Below are 19,089 nucleotides of genomic sequence, written 5' to 3'. Positions count from 1 at the left end.
TGAAGAGGCTCCAAGCATCAGAGATGCTCGCCCCGGCTGCAGGACATGCCCCGCACCAGGCACCCGAGCGGCTAGCTACGCTGCTGCACGTGGCACATTCAACTTCTGAAAAGTGTTTGAAAACTGAAGCAGTTACTTCCAGGTTTTCAGCGTTTGAAAACCGAAATGTTCAATTTCCGAGACGTTCGAAAACCGAGGTACCACTGTACAAGCTCCTCTGCAATTTCAGAATCAAAACTTTCACATTCACAAGGAATTTTTGACCAGAGATCTAAAAGGCAGATCTTTAGAGACAATCTGTAATCTTATGTGTCAGACCATGCCCTCCTTGAATCACGCCTATTTTCTTGGTAGGGTTGTCACCTTTTAACCTTTCCAAAAGTCATTCACTGCATCAGTGAGGAAAAATGTATGCAGCATAAAATGATTTAATGCAACCAAACATAATCTATTAACATAGTTTTAGTTTAACTATTAAATTCAGAGTTAGAAAACAGGTTCCTAAATCCTAAGAGCCATTGATTGATACTCCACACTGTTCTACAGCCCAGGTGGAGATGAAGAGGGGTCTGAGAACCACCCAGAAACCCAGAGAGCTGGGATCAGGACCCCCAGTTCTGAGGCAGTGACATCTAGATTTGATGGCTCCTAGAAGTGATTGCCAATGTGGAAATATGCTGGAGGGCCAGACGTCCCTTGCTCATTTGAGGAAACCTTAGGTTCATGTCTGAGTTCACGAGGATGTGCTGCTGTATAGGGAAGCCTGGCTTCAGGCATTAGGCGCATTGGCAGACCAACTCTGAGTGGGAATCCCTTGCAGATGACTGCAGTGCCTGGAGACAGGCAGTCAGGTTGTCTATCCACAGCAGTGACCAGAGTCAGGAACGACTACTGGGAGGAGCACAGAATGAAGAAATGTTGTGGTGCAACTGCAGCAGCACAACCGAACGCATTCATCTGCCCCAGCTGCAAAAAAACAGTCTCTCCCATATCAGTCTCTGCAGCCACAGAAGACAGTGTAACTCTCCAACAGTTTGACTTCGCCTCCAAAAGCGCATTCCTCCATTGCCTCCTGATGCCAACAAATATTTGCCAACCTGGTGCTCTTCAGTTGTTTTAGACTCCAACTCTGGAACAGCATTTATGTCAAGATATAACATACATCCACTGTGTGTACTTTCCAGAAACAACAGAAGACATTTTTGCTATGACAAGTCTTCCCAGCTTGATGAAGAGGGCTCTACCATGAGTGTCTATTTTGTATTGTTTAACATTTATATTTTTCTCTTTTGTGTTTTTTTCTCTTTTTTTTTTACTTGTTTCATTATATTTTGCCCATCACCTTTAGATAGATGATAGATGTTAGATAGATAGATGATAGATAGATAGATAGATAGATAGATAGATAGATAGATAGATAGATGATAGATAGATAATGATAGATAGATAGATAGATAGATAGATAGATAGATAGATAGATGATAGATAGAGTTGGCATTGATCGGTCTCGAGAGACAATGGAGTGTGCCTCCAGGGGTGAAGTCAGACCACTGTGTTAGCAGCCCCAAAGTGACCTCCCTGGGGTGCAAGCCTGGGCAGTGAGTATGGAGGTCCTGGGCTGCCCAGATGGCAATAGCCCCATCTTGGGCTTGCTGAAGTGGTCTAAAGCAAAGCAGAGCAATATGTTTGGCACCAACTTGGCTGCAGGAGTTGCTAGAACACAAGGCCCCATCCAACTGTTTTAGGGACTCCACTATGCATTTGTGTAGGGTTTTAAATAAGGTTTTAAATAAGATTACTGCACTGCCTGACATCCTGTGCACTCAACTTCAGAAACAGCACACTGAATACGTGGCATGGAACAACCCATACAAGCTTATCTCTTAACGTCTGCAGCAAATTGCTAGATCAAGTGTATCCATAGTTTTCTCTATACTGTTACAAAGTCTCTTCACTGTTCTGTTATTGTATTGTGTAGTCATCTGCATCCCTACCTTGGGCCAAAATCATAGAGCTGTATGTATGTGGTAGAAGTGAGGAAGGTGGATTTCAAGATAGTTGCTATTTACACAGCTTCAGAAATAGATCAGGTGCTTTCCAACCATGCTTTGGGACCGTTTATATCAGGGTTTCCCAAACTTGGGTCTCCAGCTGTTTTTGGACTACAATTCCCATCATCCCTGAGCTCTGGTCCTACTAGCTAGCTAGGGATGATGGGAGCTGTAGCCCCAAAACAGCTGGAGACCCAAGTTTTGGAAACGCTGGTTTATAAATATGTCACCATTTGAACTTCATCTCTGTAAGCCTTGGATTTCAGTCTCTCTGTTGCCCTGATTAACTTGGATTTGCATATGTATGTAAATATCTGGCCAGACAATTTTTATCTAAATCAGATATGAATTTATTTTCCTCATGATTCCTGTTAAAAGAACTCACATCTTTGTAGACATTTATAGGACTATGCAGGAAAATACCTAACTATGCAAAAATGTCTCCCTGGTTTATTGATTCATTTTGGACTTTCATGGGAAACTGAAGGATGAAAAATATCTTACCCATAGGCTTTATGTTCACATTTGACATGTACCGAGAACATCTGACTGTAGTGGGGGCCCTGGGTACCTGCTGTTGCTGTTTCTTTACTTTGTATTTTTCTTGGATTGGATTTGCAGCCAAATGGTTGTAATTGACCCTCTATTGGGACAAGTTAGGCTATGAACATATGCCTTTCCTTTTTATTAAAAAAAATGTTCAAGAGTAAAAGAGAGGGAGAGAAATATTATCAGTATTTACTTTAGGTTGCCTCCATTTCCAGTTTTTCTGGCAGGGAGTCAAGCTTCTGTCAGAATACAGAGCTTCATCTAAATCCAGCTCCTGGAGGAAAGACTGCAAGCAGAATACAAATCGATGGAAAAGCAAAAGTTTAAGAGGCTCTGTCCTTTATGCAGGCAGCATGCCTCAGTATTGGTTTGAGAATTCTGTATCCAAAATGTCAGGCTGGCAAGCATTCCTCTTCAGGGCAGTCATTAGTCAATTTGTCATACATCAGCCAAACACAAATGACTAAATTATAACTGCGGATATGCAAATCTCCAATGGTTCTTTACCTCAGGCAAAATATTTCCAGGCTAAACAAACTCAGTACCAGGTTTCAGTACTACTATTCCAGAAGGCTCTTTAAGGGAACTTACTGCCACACAATGAAAATAGACACACACATACACACACACTATTTAACAAATACATGAATTGGATTTATTTTATTTTATTGCATTTTATAACTTATTGATGAGGGAAAATATGACATAAATCATTCCCAGTCTGGTCTTTGTTGTTAGAATTATTATCAGGAGCTAGGTTTCTTTTTGATTTTAAGCAGGAAAATGAAACTCTCCCTTGAGCTCCTCAATTTCATGCTCAATGTACTTGGTAATTTTGACTTTTCACCCTCTCTCTCCCTCTGCCCATTCTCAGATACACTTTGACAGGAAAGAATCTGCAAGACATAGCCAAGATTTCTTTTCATTGCAAAAACGGGTGGGGTAGGAATGTGCTTTGTGGTAGAATCATTCTGTGGTAGAAAACAATTGTCAATCAAATTTCAGAAATTCTGTCTGTGATAGGGGGTGGGTTTGTAGTTCAGTGCTGAAGCAGAATGTTTGCCCGCATAAAAACCACAGGTTCACTCCTTACCACATGGCATTAAGTCTTTGTTGTTGTTTAGTTGTTTAGTCGTGTCCGACTCTTCATGACCCCATGGAATTAAGTCCTTATTCAGATATAAAAGCTGGGGAAACCTCTCTGCCAGTCAGTTAGACCAGACAACGCTAGGCTAAATGGACTAACAATCTGACTGAAGAATGCCAATAATTTCATAGAACTTCTATCAGACCAGTTACTAAACCTCCAGTTCAGAGTTCTTATCTATTACGGATGCCATGGGTGGTATTCAACTAAGTTCTACTCAGAGTAAACCCACTGAAAGTAATGGACCTTAGTCATTATTATTTTTTATTAACTTTATATGCCACCCTTCATCAAAAGATCTCATGGCGATTCACAGAATACAATACAAGATAAAAACAAGTAAAAAATTAAAGCAAAACAACGAAGCAATAACATCCCCTCCCCACGGATACATTTAAAAGGTTGTAGGTTATTAATCAGTCAAATATATAATGAAGGCGCCAGGTGAACCTCCCTGTTCAAAAATTTCTGTGGGTCTCCTTTGACTAAAACTGGATACTATCCCAGGGTACCAATGAATCAGATATACAGTTCACAAGAAAATGCATCTATGTAGAAGCACCCTAAAATATTTCCTATCTACTGTGGAGATGGACAAACATATCCTCTTCAGCTGATCTGCTCCATCAAGCCTCTTTAAGATGAACTAGGTCTCTGTAAATCAATATATTAATCTTAAATCAACAGCCAAGCGAGCCAATTGCAAAACGGTTTTATCTGTTTCTTTACATTGTAGGTAGCCTGGGAATTCAAGGAAGTCACATAGCAGAAAACGCTAATATTACTTTCTCTCTTGTCAAGGGGAAATTTAACCAGTCCCACAGACCTAATGCTCTAATTTGTTACAGGCAAGAGCTTTCTAAGTGCAATGTTATCAAAGCAAGAATCATCAAGGAATTATATCAGTTTGACTATAAGTCTAATTTTTGAATGTTCATGTATGTCTAATTATAGCAATCATTTTTCTTTCTTTCTTTTTGTTTCCTTTGCATCGATCCACTTAATTCCATCTCTTAGTGTGGGCAAAAGCTGACAGTTGCATGGCAAAGAATGTTTCCCTTTGTAAAAACCTACTTCCTCTCAATGTAGCTTTAGCCTAATTGAAATGTTTCCTATTAAGCTCAATCAAGGCAGCAATTATCTAATTACTCACTTATGCTTTTCTAGCCAAAAATTGCCCAAGCCAGCATATTTGAATGGCTGGTTGCATATTTATTGTTGTTTTTACATTTCCCTTGCAGTTTTAAGTAATGGTTAATTTTTTACCAGTGCTTTATGCTGCATCTTCAAACATTTGTTGATATCTACAGCCGTGGCAAGATCACTAGGTAAGAAAGGCATTCAGAAAATGTTCCTAAATTTATTCCTAAATTTAATCTCAGATTAAAATTAAAATATATCCAAAGACATATAAAGAAAACAAAAGTGTAGGATTCACAAGTATTATTTCGAAAAGCAATTATTATCCACACGGAGCACTTAAGAACAGCTAGCTTGTTGGGGCATTTAGCTCAGTTTTGTCTATTGTGAACCTCAACCTCCCCTATACTGGTTATGCAAACCCAGGAAAAGATTAAGAAGTGCTTCCAGCCTATCTATGATGTTGTGACAGTGTAACATGTCATGAAGGAGACCACTGACTATACATGCATTACCAAAGCCAAGTGGAAGAGGCATCTGAGTTGGTGCTGATACAGATAAACTGGGTAGTATATTCTTTACATGCAACATCAACCTCAGACCATGCACTGTGAGCAAAAACTAAAGGGAGTTCCATCTAATCCTTTGGTTGTTACCATTCTGCTGCATTGCACCTCCCCCCAATGTCCCCATCTATTCCAGAGAGTGCCTCTATCCTCGGTGGGGTGGGGGTGGGGTTATACCCAAGAAAGCCCTGTTGGGCAACCAGTTTTATTCCATATCCTACAAATTCAACCCAGAATGTTGCATTAGATGGCTTTATATCAAAATCACATGAAACAGCAATATTTTACTTGATTTTAATGATACAGTGGTACTTCAGGTTAAGTACTTAATTCATTCCGGAAGTCCGTACTTAACCTGAAACTATTCTTAACCTGAAGCACCACTTTAGCTAATGGGGCCTCCTGCTGCCACCGCACCACCGGAGCACGATTTCTGTTCTCATCCCAAAGCAAAGTTCTTAACCCGAGGTAATATTTCTGGGTTAGCGGAGTCTGTAACCTGAAGCGTATGTAACCTGAAGCGTATGTAACCTGAGGTACCACTGTAGTCTTATTTCTACTTTATTTACACAACCCACTTATCAGCATTAATTACTAAAGAAGAAGTACAGCTAAAAGCAAATCATCGTATTATAGTTGAGATGTAAATAAATACGGTGTATTAGGAAAATATTCCTTTTTCCAGTAGCTGTGGAGTGCTACCCCCATGCCTCTACAAAAACATAGCTGTGTGTTTGTGTGTGTGGTTGAGGGGCCATGATGATAAACTGGAAAGGCATGTGATACCTATGACTACATCACTTGACCATTAATACACCTCACCAGGAGTTGTTTAACATTCCAAGCCCATGAGCAGTTTTGGGCAACTGCCATTTTAAAAGCAAAATTATTGTTCCCTCTCCACTTCCTTTTTAACCCTTCATTTTCTCCCCTGTCACCCCTCCTTGAAGCACAGGACAGGAAGCAAGGGGAAGCGTGGAAGAACATTTCCAGGTAGTTAAATGACTTAGCTAAGGCAAATACCGTGAAATTGTAGTGATGGAAATGGAGGTTTAACACGATAGTGTTACTAGAAAGAGATTTCATGTTCCCCAGGGAATCTTCCTAAAGGATAGCCACGTTAATCTGTTGTAGCAGAAAACAACAAGGCTCTTGGAGCATTTGAAAGACTAGCATCTATTGTGTCATTATCTTTTAACAACCATAAGCAGTGCACCTGATATCCAAACTTCAAAAACCAAAGTCTTTTGCTTGGTCTCAGTGCAATACTGTACTAGATACATATTTCAAGAAGTAAAAATCAGTTGTTGAGCTTTTTTGGGAATTTTTCACCGCTGGGAAAATCCACACATATGGCAACCCTAATTAATAAAGATTTAATCATTTATGAATTATGAAAATGGAATTGTTTAAATGACTATTTCTCAGTTGTTTCATTTTAATTAATTTAAGGACTCATCAATTTCCAGCTTCCTACAATTTGCCAGTTCTGGAGTTTCATTATATCCAAATTATTATGTGTCAAATAAGTATCAAATATTGTCAGGTACTCCATGATAGCGAGAATGTTATTGTGGCAGCCCAGCTTTCTTATTGCACTATGGGGCCATCATACAGCAATGGCAGAAGTGATGGCATTCAACTTCAGGAGTCAGGATTATCTGCCACCCTCTCACACACGATTTGGAATCAGGCACCTCTGTTCCACATATTCTGCTACCACTTGTCTCCCTTTCCATTCATTTAATTCTAATAATTCTGATTATTTTACAACACAGTAAATGATTTCTCATCTCTTATCAACTGTTCCTGCCACAGAGGAAAACAACAAAGAGTCTTGTGGTACATTAAAGACTAACAAACTTAAGATGACGTAAGTTTTTGAGAACTGGAGTCCACTTCATCCCAAAAACTTATGCCACAATAAGTTTATTATTATCTTTAAGGTGCCACATGATTCTCTGTTGATTTTGCTGTAATAGACTTAATGCCAGGATAGAGGATTTGGAAGAGAATCAAGACCTCCTAAGACAGACTATCCTTCTGGATCTCTCCACTGCATACTATATCCAGGGCAAGGCTTCTCATAAGGCAACATGAAGTGGTTGCTTTCTGATGGTAAGAGTGGACCAGACTACCTTGGAAGGTGGTAGTGGACTCTCCTTCATTGGAGGTCATTGAGCACAGGTTGGATGGATCCATCAAGGATTCTTTAGCTGTGATTCCTGCATTGCACAGGGTTGAAGTAAATGACTGGGATCCCTTCCCGCGCTACAATTCTATGATTCTGTGAATATTTGGCAGAGGAGGCAGCCTTCACGCAAGAAACTGTATTAGCCTGTTACTTGCTCCTGATTATGTAGGAAGCTGATTATGTAGGAAGCATACACATGTGGAAGTTGTATGAATCCATGGGCTCTGGAGAAACTATCATATCAGGAGATCAGGAGTGGGGATAGCAGGAATGACCCCAATTCTTTGCACACTGTGCATTGCTGTGTTGATGATAATAACCAAGTATGAAATTGATCTACAAATGTGTGTGTTGCTTCTGTGCAATTCCAGAGGTCTTTTTTGGTTTTGCTTTGTTTCCCAATGTGTTTAAGTAACACATTCATGATAACATTGGTGGTGTTCAGAGTGATCAAAATCTTAAATTGTCTCATCCAATGTCCAAATGGCATCTCCAAACAGGTTTAAATGTATTATATTTTTGTTATTTATCTTTTTTTGGTTTGTTTCATGCAAGGTTTGTAGAGGAATAATCACAACATCTTCTCATGCAGGCCTAATGCACAGTTGCCCCATTCAGTACTTCTAGAGCTACACAGAGGCTCCTGTGTCAAATTCAGCTCTGAGCAAGTTGGGTTAACCTCAGTCATTGAATGTCAGGGAATGATGTGTGAAGAGAAGGGGATATGCAAGAGTGTATTACCAGTGATGCTCATAGTCACAGAACTGTAAAGTTGGAAGGGACCATGAGGGTCATCTAGTCATCATGTTGTTGTTGATGATTATGATGGTGATGAACCTCCTCTTTACAATATATTTATCTTCTACCTATTTTTGCATCATATGCATTTTGATGAACTTTGCTGAAAATCTGCATTAAAAAATTAGAATGCAAAAGTACTAAATAAATCATTGGCCTACTATAAACATGGCAAAACATTGTAAAACAGCTCATGAAGAAACATCATTTACATTGGATTGCTTTTGTTGCTGAAGTTAACAATGATTCAAAAGAAACCATTCTCTTATTGCTTTGTGTTCTATGAAAATCATATGCCGCTCATTCAATCTCACTGAAATTGTCACCATTTAAGCACAATGGCAGTTAGGTTATCATTGTTATAATTACTGCAAGCGCTGATTAAGACCGCTTTTTTATGTGACATTACATGCAAAGTGGATTTAGAATGACTAATAGTGTTAATAAAATGAAGTTTTTTACAAAATACTTTCAGTATTTCAGAGCCTATGTGCAAAGGAAACAATGGTATTTAATAGATTAAATGCAGACACGCAGCAAATAGTGCAAGGAGATAGGTGGTTGGAGAACTCAAACTGGGTTAGATTGAAGTCATTAAATCATAATGCATGGAGATGACTGATTGATATATTGAAGTCAAGTAGAGCAATCCTATGAGTATACACAGATTAGATTAATTCTTTTATTCTCTGGAAAGTATAAACAAATGTGCATCCAGAAAGCATTGCTGCAATTACCTCTCTTCTGCATGATTAGCAAACTGCTCACTTGTAACAATAGTAAGGGCTGGCAAGAATGATCTGTACAATTTACCACAATGAATCTCAAAGAAAACATGATGTCAGAGTTTTGATGTAGGTGGTCTCTGAAGGCAATATGTGGATTTCATAGAACACAGATTTAATTTAAAATGTATATGGAAAGAGGCAGTACATATGCATAACACAAACCACAAAGATACAACCTCTGTATACAGATGTTTAACCTGTAACAGGACACATTCCTTAAAATTAAAGTTTAAATTACTCCCAGAGGAACAGTTGTCTAGTCAATCCCACAACTGGATAACTAAATTACAGTATTAGGTTGCCATTAGGTATTTATGATATCCAAGAAACAGACTAGTGGCTACAAAAAAATCTGTCATCTTTTAACATCATTCTGATTAGTTACATGTCCCCCAAAAACAAAGCTGAATTGGGAGATATCCACATGATTAATCATAAATAACCTCAGCAGACATCTAATCTCCAATTCTTCCCAGTGAATAAATTGCCCTGTATTGTAGATAAGAGAACTTTAGAATGACTGAACCGATTTCTCCCATCTTGGGGACTGCAAGTTCTTTACAGCTATTTATTATCTAGAAGAGCAAAATTAATGAAATAAATTAACACACAATATACCAATTCTATATGCTGGGGTGCAAAAATTTGGATGTTTGGTTATTGTTGGAAACTGAGGAATATTTGTTTAAGCATGCTGTTGCTAATACTGTAACAGAAAGAAACATAGGATGACATCCCAATTAAAAAAAAATGTGTGAGCGGAACACCTTCCACTTACCCAAATAACCCCCGCCGCCGCCACCCGCCCCACATGTCCTGCACTGACTCCAAATCTGGGTTGGAAAAAAGCCCAGGCAGATTTAGGGAGCATTGTGGTGGGAGAGGGGGAGAAGTGCAGGACAAGTCATTCCATTCATGCAAAGTACTACTTAGCACTATATTGAATACAACCTGTGGACTAATCAGCATGGGGGTGGGGGTGAGGCTACAACCCAGGAGTAGGAACATTCCATGAAGAGTCAAAGCTGGCAAGCCGGCTAATGCTGGCCACAAGCGCTCTGACTCGCTGAAATCTAGTTCTGCTCTGAAGGATAAGGTTGAGTTTAGGAGCACTTCCAGACTACGTACATCTTCCTTCAGTCCCAGCTTCACCCTTGGGTCAAGCCTGGTCCAGGGACAGAGAGAGGAGAGAAGAGTCAATGGCAAATCTGCTGCCCCTCTCCTCAGCTGGGCTGTGGCCCATGAGGGAGCTGCCGAGGCAGCTTTCTCATGCCCAGCCGCAGCTCCACTACTGGGTCAGGCGTGACCCAGGGGCACAGTGGGCTCCCTCCTCCCTCTGCCCATTTTGTTGTTTTTTTTTTTGTTTTTTTTAAATAATATTTATTAAAAATTTTCCAGAATAAAAAGGAAAGATAGCAAGAAAGAAAGAAAAAACAAATATGATTTACACTTGGTTTCAGTGGCATCTTTCCCGGACTTCCCCCCCCCTCTTGTATTCCATTTCCCTTAAATTGATTCCACAGATTCTTACCCCAAATTTTAAAACCTTATTTGTAATTTTAAATAACCCATTTATTCCAAATTAATTTATCTTATTTATCTTAATGAACCATTTCTCCTTATATTTTATATAATTCCCTAAGATCGACCCCATTTCCCTTCCACGAATTCCCCTATTTTCAAACAACAAACATGAAAAAAGAAAAGAAAGAAATAATATATAATTTTACAGCCTTTGGATTCCAAATCTCCCCCCCCCCCATTCCCCGGTTCCAATCCCCAAAGTTCATCCATTGTCTACTGCCAGCCTGGTGTATCCACGTCTATATCTCAACTCCACTTTGCCGTCTTTTGATAGCTTTTAATTTCAGAAAGTCCAATCTCGAAAAAACTCTCAGAAAAAGTCATTGTTCTTCCATCCAGACCTCTATGTTTAAGAGTCTAACTTAAATTCTATTTCTTGGTCCTTTTAAAGTCTGGATGTTCCAAATACTCCGGCTTCAAATTTGGTCCAGCTCTTATTCCTCAGGTTGCTTTTTCCTGTTCTGCTGCAGAAACCTTCTAATTCAGAAACTTCTTGTTCTCCACAGAGGCTTTTGTTATTCAGGAACATAACTTGCGTCAAGTCCCTTCCTTTCTTCAATAGATAAATCCATTGTCTCCTTTAGTATAGAAACCTCTGTAGACAAAATAATGCTTCGTTTTTGCAGCTTTCCCAAGAGATAACAGATCCTGCTCAAATTCATAGTATTTTTCCACTTGCTGCTACTGTTGCAATGTCCCAGCCTCCCTCTAGAGGGAATATAGTAACTTAATTTCTTTCAAAATCAGACCCAAAAGTCAAATAACTTGTTGCCTTTATTTCCAATAATTTATGTCCAAATTGTAACAAATCTAACCAGCAAAGCCATCGTAACAAAGTTCTCTTTTATTTTCCTGCTTTGACAGCTACTTTGACAGCTGTCAAAGTTTCTGTGTCTCTTCACCAGTCTCTCATAGCGGATCGTTCCCGGTTCCCGGGGGGGTTGCATTTTAGTTCCCACAAATCAGTCTTCTCCTCCAGCACAATTATTGTAATTTCCCTTCGTGAAGTTAAAATTTTTTTTCAGGTAAACAAGTTCATCTCTCGATCTTAGTTGTCAAATCCTTGCGTTGAGCCATCTACAACAGGGGGGGGCGGACTTCCTTTTTGCACTCCCCCCGCTCGCTCCAAATTCAAAGATCAAATTTCCCTTTTAAGTCCAATCAATTTACTCACGGGTTGTTCCTTTTAGTCCAAATCCGAAATTTTCAAAGAAGAAGTCGTTGCTCTCTGCCGAATGGCATGCGGCTTCGCTGGGCAGGGGAAGCATTGGACTCACAGCACCACACACACCCCGTCACCCGCTCCGCAGCCTTTAAAAAGGCTCCTTCGCGGGTCGGGGGGGCGCAAACGGTGCCCGCCGAGTCACCAAGTCCATGGGCATCTCCGCCCATGGTTTTTGAGGGTCCCCGCGTCGCCGGCACGGCAGGACCCGACCCCTACCCAGCCGACTCCCTCCGGAGCTCGGAGGGAGTCCGCCATTCGGCGATGGCGCCGACCCGGAAGTCCTCCCTCTGCCCATTTTGGGGGCACCTTGCGTGTGCACCCTGGTTGGCGGTTGCATATGCTCTGCCACTGCATCTTGGCAGGATTCAGTTTCAGTTAATTTTTGCCTCATCCATCTCAATAAGTGCCCAGATAGGTAAAAGGTAAAGGAACCCCTGACCATTAGGTCCAGTAGTGGCCGACTCTGGGTTGTGGCGCTCATCTCGCTTTATTGGCCAAGGGAGCCGGCGTACAGCTTCTGGGTCATGTGGCCAGCATGACTAAGCTGCTTCTGGCGAACCAGAGCAGCGCACGGAAACGCCATTTACCTTCCCGCTGGAGCGGTACCTATTTATCTATTTGCACTTTGGCATGCTTTCAAACTGTTAGGTTGACAGGAGCAGGGAGCGAGCAATGGGAGCTCACCCTCTCACAGGGATTCAAACCACCGACCTTCTGATCGGCAAGTCCTAGACTCTGTGGTTTAACCCACAGCACACTTACAAATCCCCATCTGACATGGAGAAATACATTTGGGTATCACCAGCATGTTATGTTTAAGAAATAAACTTTAAAAATAAAAAATAAAAAGTACATTGCCAAATTTCTAGAAACTTAAGATGCCTGAAGAGACAGAAGGAATATTAATTTTGATAAAATGTTTAGGTATATCATATTTTCACCAACATGGACACCTGGGAACATTTGGCATTTATCTTCCTACTAAGCTTTTCTCTGCGCACAGGATTCTAGGATTCCCTAAGCTTGATTCTAGGATTCCCTATGAAGGAAAATCAAATTAAAGTTCATTATATAACAAAAGACATTAGAGCATGTGAAATGTTGCCTTCTCAGATCCTCTTATTATGCAGGCAATGAAAATAAAGGCTCTAGGCATATCCACATTCCCAGTTCATTTTAAAAGCTGTTTCTAATATTTAGTTAGTGCTCATTTTAATGGGGGAAAATAACCAACAATTATTATAAAGCAGTGACCCACACTATACGTAATCCAGCCAATCAGCAGGAAGGATTTTAAGCTTTGTGTTTTGGGGGGGTTTCTGCAAACAGCTGCATTTCATTCCCTCCTGCCTGGGATTCTGTTTTCCAAAACAACTTTTAAGGCATCTTGGTGTCCAAGAAACTCTTAGTGCTAGGTGGTCAAGGCATTAGCAGAGCTAGGTAAAAAGGACCACCGGTTAGGTTTCACTTTGCAGACTATGGACACATCTCAGAACAAATGCATACCAGAGGAGTATAGGTAGACTAGGCAATTTACATGCTTCCATATGCAGGTCCACCCTCTAGACCCAAGACGTACAAGCAAAAGAACTGTACTAGTAAGACCTGCTAGTCACCACAGCAGAGTGATCGAGAGGGGAGGGAGGGGAATTCCCATCATTACCAGAAATTAATGTGAAGATACTATACAGGGACGTGGGTGGCGCTGTGGGTTAAACCACAAACCACAGAGCCTAGGGCTTGCCGATCAGAAGGTCGCGGTTCGAATCCCTGCGACAGGGTGAGCCCCCGTTGCTCGGTCCCTGCTCCTGCCAACCTAGCAGTTCAAAAGCACGCCAAAGTGCAAATAGATAAATAGGTACCATTCCGGCGGGAAGGTAAACGGCGTTTCCGTGTGCTGCTCTGGTTTGCCAGAAGCAGCTTAGTCATGCTGGCCACATGACCTGGAAGCTGTACACTGGCTCCCTCGTCCAATAAAGAGAGATGAGCACCGCAACCCCAGAGTCGGCCATGACTGGACGTAATGGTCAGGGGTCCCTTTGCCTTTACCTTTACCATATAGGCAGGAGTCACTTCAGTTAAGTGTGTGGTAGCTGGAAGTCTAGTTCAGTAGCCCAAATCTGTGCAGGGTAAGCTGGTCAGTCAGCAACCATGTGTTTGCATGGTACTAAGATGCCCTCTGTCCATTAGTTCTATCACAGTGGGGGTCAATGAATATAAATCTAGCAGGGACTGAAGCAGGATATCCTTCATTATGATAGATACGAGTGGCATGAACTGACTGAACTCCTATGATTTTCTAAAACAAATACTACTATATAATCATGCCACTATTGGATATCAAGCTGCAGCCCTGATAATTGCCTCAAATTAACACTTAAGGAATTTCTTTCCTAAATATACAAGTTGATTGGTCACTTTATGTTTCACAGAAATTCACTGCTCCCCAAAGAATAACTAGCCTCACGCAGGTGGCGCTGTGGGTTAAAGCCTCAGCGCCTAGGACTTGCCGATCGAAAGGTCGGCGGTTCGAATCCCTGCGGCGGGGTGCGCTCCCGCTGCTCGGTCCCAGCGCCTGCCAACCTAGCAGTTCGAAAGCACCTCCGGGTGCAAGTAGATAAATAGGGACCGCTTACCAGCGGGAAGGTAAACGGCGTTTCCGTGTGCGGCTCTGTCTTGGGCTCGGGCTCGGGCCAGAGCAGCGATGTCACGCTGGCCACGTGACCCGGAAGTGTCTCCGGACAGCGCTGGCCCCTGGCCTCTTAAGTGAGATGGGCGCACAACCCCAGAGTCTGTCAAGACTGGCCCATACGGGCAGGGGTACCTTTACCTTTACCTTAAATGTTTAAAGCAGAAGAAGACCGGAAGAGGCCTGGAGACTAACTAGTTCATGAAAGGAATTGTTCCTGAGAAGATCTTCCCACATTATAGCTTTTCCCGTAGGATGTATATAAACAGAGGAAGGTGCTTTATACTGAGGCTGTGCACACACATAAATTTAAAGCAACCCCCACCCCCGCCAAAAATCCTGAAAACTAGTTGTTTGAGTGCTGATAATTGTAGGTCTGTAAGGGATAAACTAATGGATGCGGGTGGCGCTGTGGGTTAAACCACAGAGCCTAGGACTTTCCGATCAGAAGGTCGGCGGTTTGAATCCCCGCGACGGGGTGAGCTCCTGACAACCTAGCAATTCAAAAGCACGTCAAAGTGCAAGTAGATAAATAGGTACCTCTCTGGCGGGAAGGTAAACAGTGTTTTTGTGCGCTGCTCTAGTTCGCCAGAAGCGGCTTAGTCATGCTGGCCACATGACCCGGAAGCTGTACGCCGGCTCCCTCGGCCAATAAAGCAAGATGAGCGCCGGAACCCCAGAGTCGGCCATGACTGGACCTAACGGTCAGGGGTCCCTTTACCTTTAACTATAGTTCCCAGGTGATGTAAATGAGCATTAAATGTAAGGTGTGTATTTCGCCTAAGTCAGGCCTAGGTTCATCTAACTCAGTACTGCTTCCAGCAAGGGTTGGGCAGCCAGCAGCCGTATGGCTATGTTCAGCTCTTGGCCTAATCTCAAGCAGCTCTCGGCCAAACTTCAAAAGGCCTCTGTAAGTGACCAAGATGAAGAGCGGTCTGTACCTCCCACAGCAGTTTGCCGAGTGGGGAGGGAAAGGAAAGGATGGAAGAAAGAGAGAGGTGCCTGGCTTTGGTCTCATCCACCTCTGTCATGTGGCCTCAAACAGATTACTCCTGAGGGCACTTGGCCCTCAAGAAAAAGGAAAGGCTGCGTCACACCCTGGCAGCATCTCTCCAGGGTTTCAGGCAGAACCTGTGGCTCTGCAGATGTTTGACCCCAGCTCTCATCAATGCCAGCCAGCATGGCCAATGGCAAGGAGTGATGGGAGTTGTAGTCTAGCAGCATCTACAGAGCCATTCCTGCAAATGGAGGCACTTCCCCAAGTGTGTCCAGAAGCTAAAGTATGGAGGGTGGGCTTTTCGGTGGTGGCCTTCAGAGGCATGGCCTTTCAGTAGTGCTCAAACTGAATGTGGAGTGATTCCCATAGAGAAGCTAACCTGATACCTATGTTGATGTCTTTTCAATGCCAGACCAATATTTTCTTATTATGAGCACAGGCTTTTAAAAATTACCTTAACATCTTAACATCTTTCAGGGACGCGGGTGGCGCTGTGGGTAAAACCTCAGCGCCTAGGACTTGCCGATCGCATGGTTGGCAGGGTGAGCTCCCGTCGTTCGGTCCCAGCTCCTGCCCACCTAACAGTTCGAAAGCACCCTTAAGTGCAAGTAGATAAATAGGTACCGCTTTATAGCGGGAAGGTAAACGGCGTTTCCGTGTGCTGCGCTGGTGCTGGCTCGCCAGAGCAGCTTCATCATGCTGGCCACGTGACCCGGAAGTGTCTGCAGACAGCGCTGGCTCCCGGCCTCTAGAGTGAGATGAGCACACAACCCTAGAGTCTGTCAAGACTGGCCCGTACGGGCAGGGGTACTTTACCTTTACCTAACATCTATCAATAACATTTAAAGTTTATTGTAATACAACTTTGAAGTTTGATATTCATATTATTAGTCTCCACTTTTGATAAAGTTGCTTTAGTGTTCTTTATTTAGTGTTCTTGATTGTGATTTGTATCCTGTTTTCATCACTATCCATGCTGGTTCTGGCTTTTAATGCGATTTTGATTGTATTGTTTGCATCACTGGTTATCAATTACGTTTATTATTACGTTTTTTAATTTTTATTTATAGACTTTTCAAAATACAATCAGAGTAAAAAAGAAAAATACTATACAATTCAATCACATCAACAATTCAACAATTTCAGTTCAACAATTCAACTATTTATTATTATTATTATTATTATTATTATTATTATTATTGACTGCCCTTCCATGGTTTCCTCAAATTATCTATTTCTGCTGCATATTCTGCTTTTCTTAATCATTCTTACCTCCAAATTTTTCTCATTGCAATTTTAACTGCTGAGCTTACTCCAAACCAGCTAGCATTCTAGCATTCTTACAATAATTATTTTAATAATCTACAAATAATTTTCAGTCCTCTTTAAAAGTTGTCTCTTCTCTAATTTTACTTGTTGATCTTGCTCATTCTACATATTCCATCAATTTCATCTGCCACTTCTCTTTTGTGGGGACTGCTTCCTCTTGCCATTTTGGGGCATATAAAATTCTGGAAGCAGTAGTTTCATTTAGAAATAAATTCATTTGTTTATTTGATATCTCTGATCTCATTATACCTTTAAAAAAACCCCTCTGGTCTCCTTGGAATAGTCTTTTTAAACTATTTTTTCAACTCATTATGTATCATTTCCCAAAATTCCTTAGCTACTCTACAGGTCCACTACATATGATAAATTATGTTTATTTTAATTAATTTTGCACGTTATGAAGCATCTAACAAATATAATAAATGAAAGGATAAATAGTACTGGAAATATATAGACAGTTTTGGGAGCCAGAATCTAGTACGAAAAGAGTATTAGAAATGATTCAAGAATTTGGTCATGTGGCAGGATTTAAGTTGAACAAGTCAAAAACTAAAGTACTTGAGAAAAATTTTACATCAATTGAGAAAGAGAGGTTTCAGAAGGAGACAGGTTTAACATTGGCTAAGAAAGTGAAATATCTAGGGGTTAATATGACTGCTAAGAACCTAAATCTTTTTAAAGATAACTATGAGAAATGTTGGGCAGAAGTGAAAAAAGATTTAGAAATATGGTCAAATTTAAAGCTTTCCTTGTTGGGTCGAATTGCAGCCATAAAGATGAATGTATTGCCAAAAATGTTATTTTTGTTTCAATCACTGCAAATTTTGGACAAGATGGACTGTTTCAAGAAGTGGCAGAGAGATATCTCCAGATTTGTCTGGCAGGGCAAGAAGCCCAGAATAAAATTTAAAATACTTACTGATGCAAAGGATAGAGGTGGATTTGCCCTGCCAGACCTTAAACTCTATTATGAATCAGCAGCATTTTGCTGGCTGAAAGAATGGCTGCTTCTTGAGAACACAGACATTTTGGGTTTAGAAGGTTTTAATAATGCTTTTGGGTGGCATGCATATTTGTGGTATGACAAGGTTAAAGTACATAAAGCATTTAAAAACCATATTGTCAGGAAAGCATTGTTTAATGTCTGGACAAGATATAAAGACTTACTGGAAAATAAAACCCCAAGGTGGTTGTCACCAATGGAAGCAAAGGCTTTGAAAAGACTCAATATGGAGGCCAAATGGCCGAAATATTGGGAAATATTGGAACAAGAAGGAGACAAATTGAAACTGCAGAGTTTTGAGAAATTAAAAGATAAAGTGCGAGACTGGCTTCATTACTTTCAAATAAGGGAGGCCTACAATTTGGATTAAAAAATTGGCTTCCAAGTGGAAAAATCAAAATTGGAAACAGAACTGTTAGATCCCAAAACTAAGATACTTTCAAGAATGTATAACTTGCTGTTAAAATGGAATACTCAGGATGAAACGGTTAAATCAGCCATGATTAAATGGGCACAAGATATTGGTCATAATATCATGTTTGCTGACTGGGAACAGTTGTGGACCACCGGTATGAAATTTACGGCATGCAATGCCTTAAGAGAGAATATTATGAAAATGACCTACAGGTGGTACATGACACCAGTCCAGCTTGCAAAAATTTACCATTTGCCTGATAATAAATGTTGGAATTGTAAAGAGACTGAAGGTACATTCTTTCACCTATGGTGGACGTGCCCAAGGATTAAGGCTTTCTGGGAGATGATTTATAATGAAATGAAAAAGGTATTTAGGTATACCTTCTTGAAGAAACCAGAGGCCTTTCTCCTGGGCATGGTCGGCCAATTGGTGCCAAAGAAGGATAGAACTTTCTTTATGTATGCAACAACGGCAGCAAGAATACTTATTGCAAAGTATTGGAAGACACAAGATCTACCCACCCTGGAAGAGTGGCAGATGAAGGTGATGGACTATATGGAATTAGCGGAAATGACTGGCAGAATTCGAGATCTGGGAGAAGAGCTGGTGGA

At 41.1% G+C, this 19,089-nt stretch overlaps 1 protein-coding gene across 4 annotated transcripts in view; it reads right to left on the bottom strand.

The window, feature by feature from the left end:
* The window catches only part of SLC25A21 (solute carrier family 25 member 21), a 300,979-nt gene that overhangs the window by 201,410 nt on the left and 80,480 nt on the right, over positions 1 to 19,089 (bottom strand). The window lies entirely within an intron of this gene.

Source organism: Podarcis cretensis, assembly GCF_951804945.1.
Source record: "Podarcis cretensis genome assembly, chromosome: 1".
Classification (NCBI taxonomy): domain Eukaryota; kingdom Metazoa; phylum Chordata; class Lepidosauria; order Squamata; family Lacertidae; genus Podarcis; species Podarcis cretensis.
The sequence above is the reverse complement of the archived record's forward strand: the minus strand, read 5'-3'. Positions and strand labels throughout refer to the sequence as shown.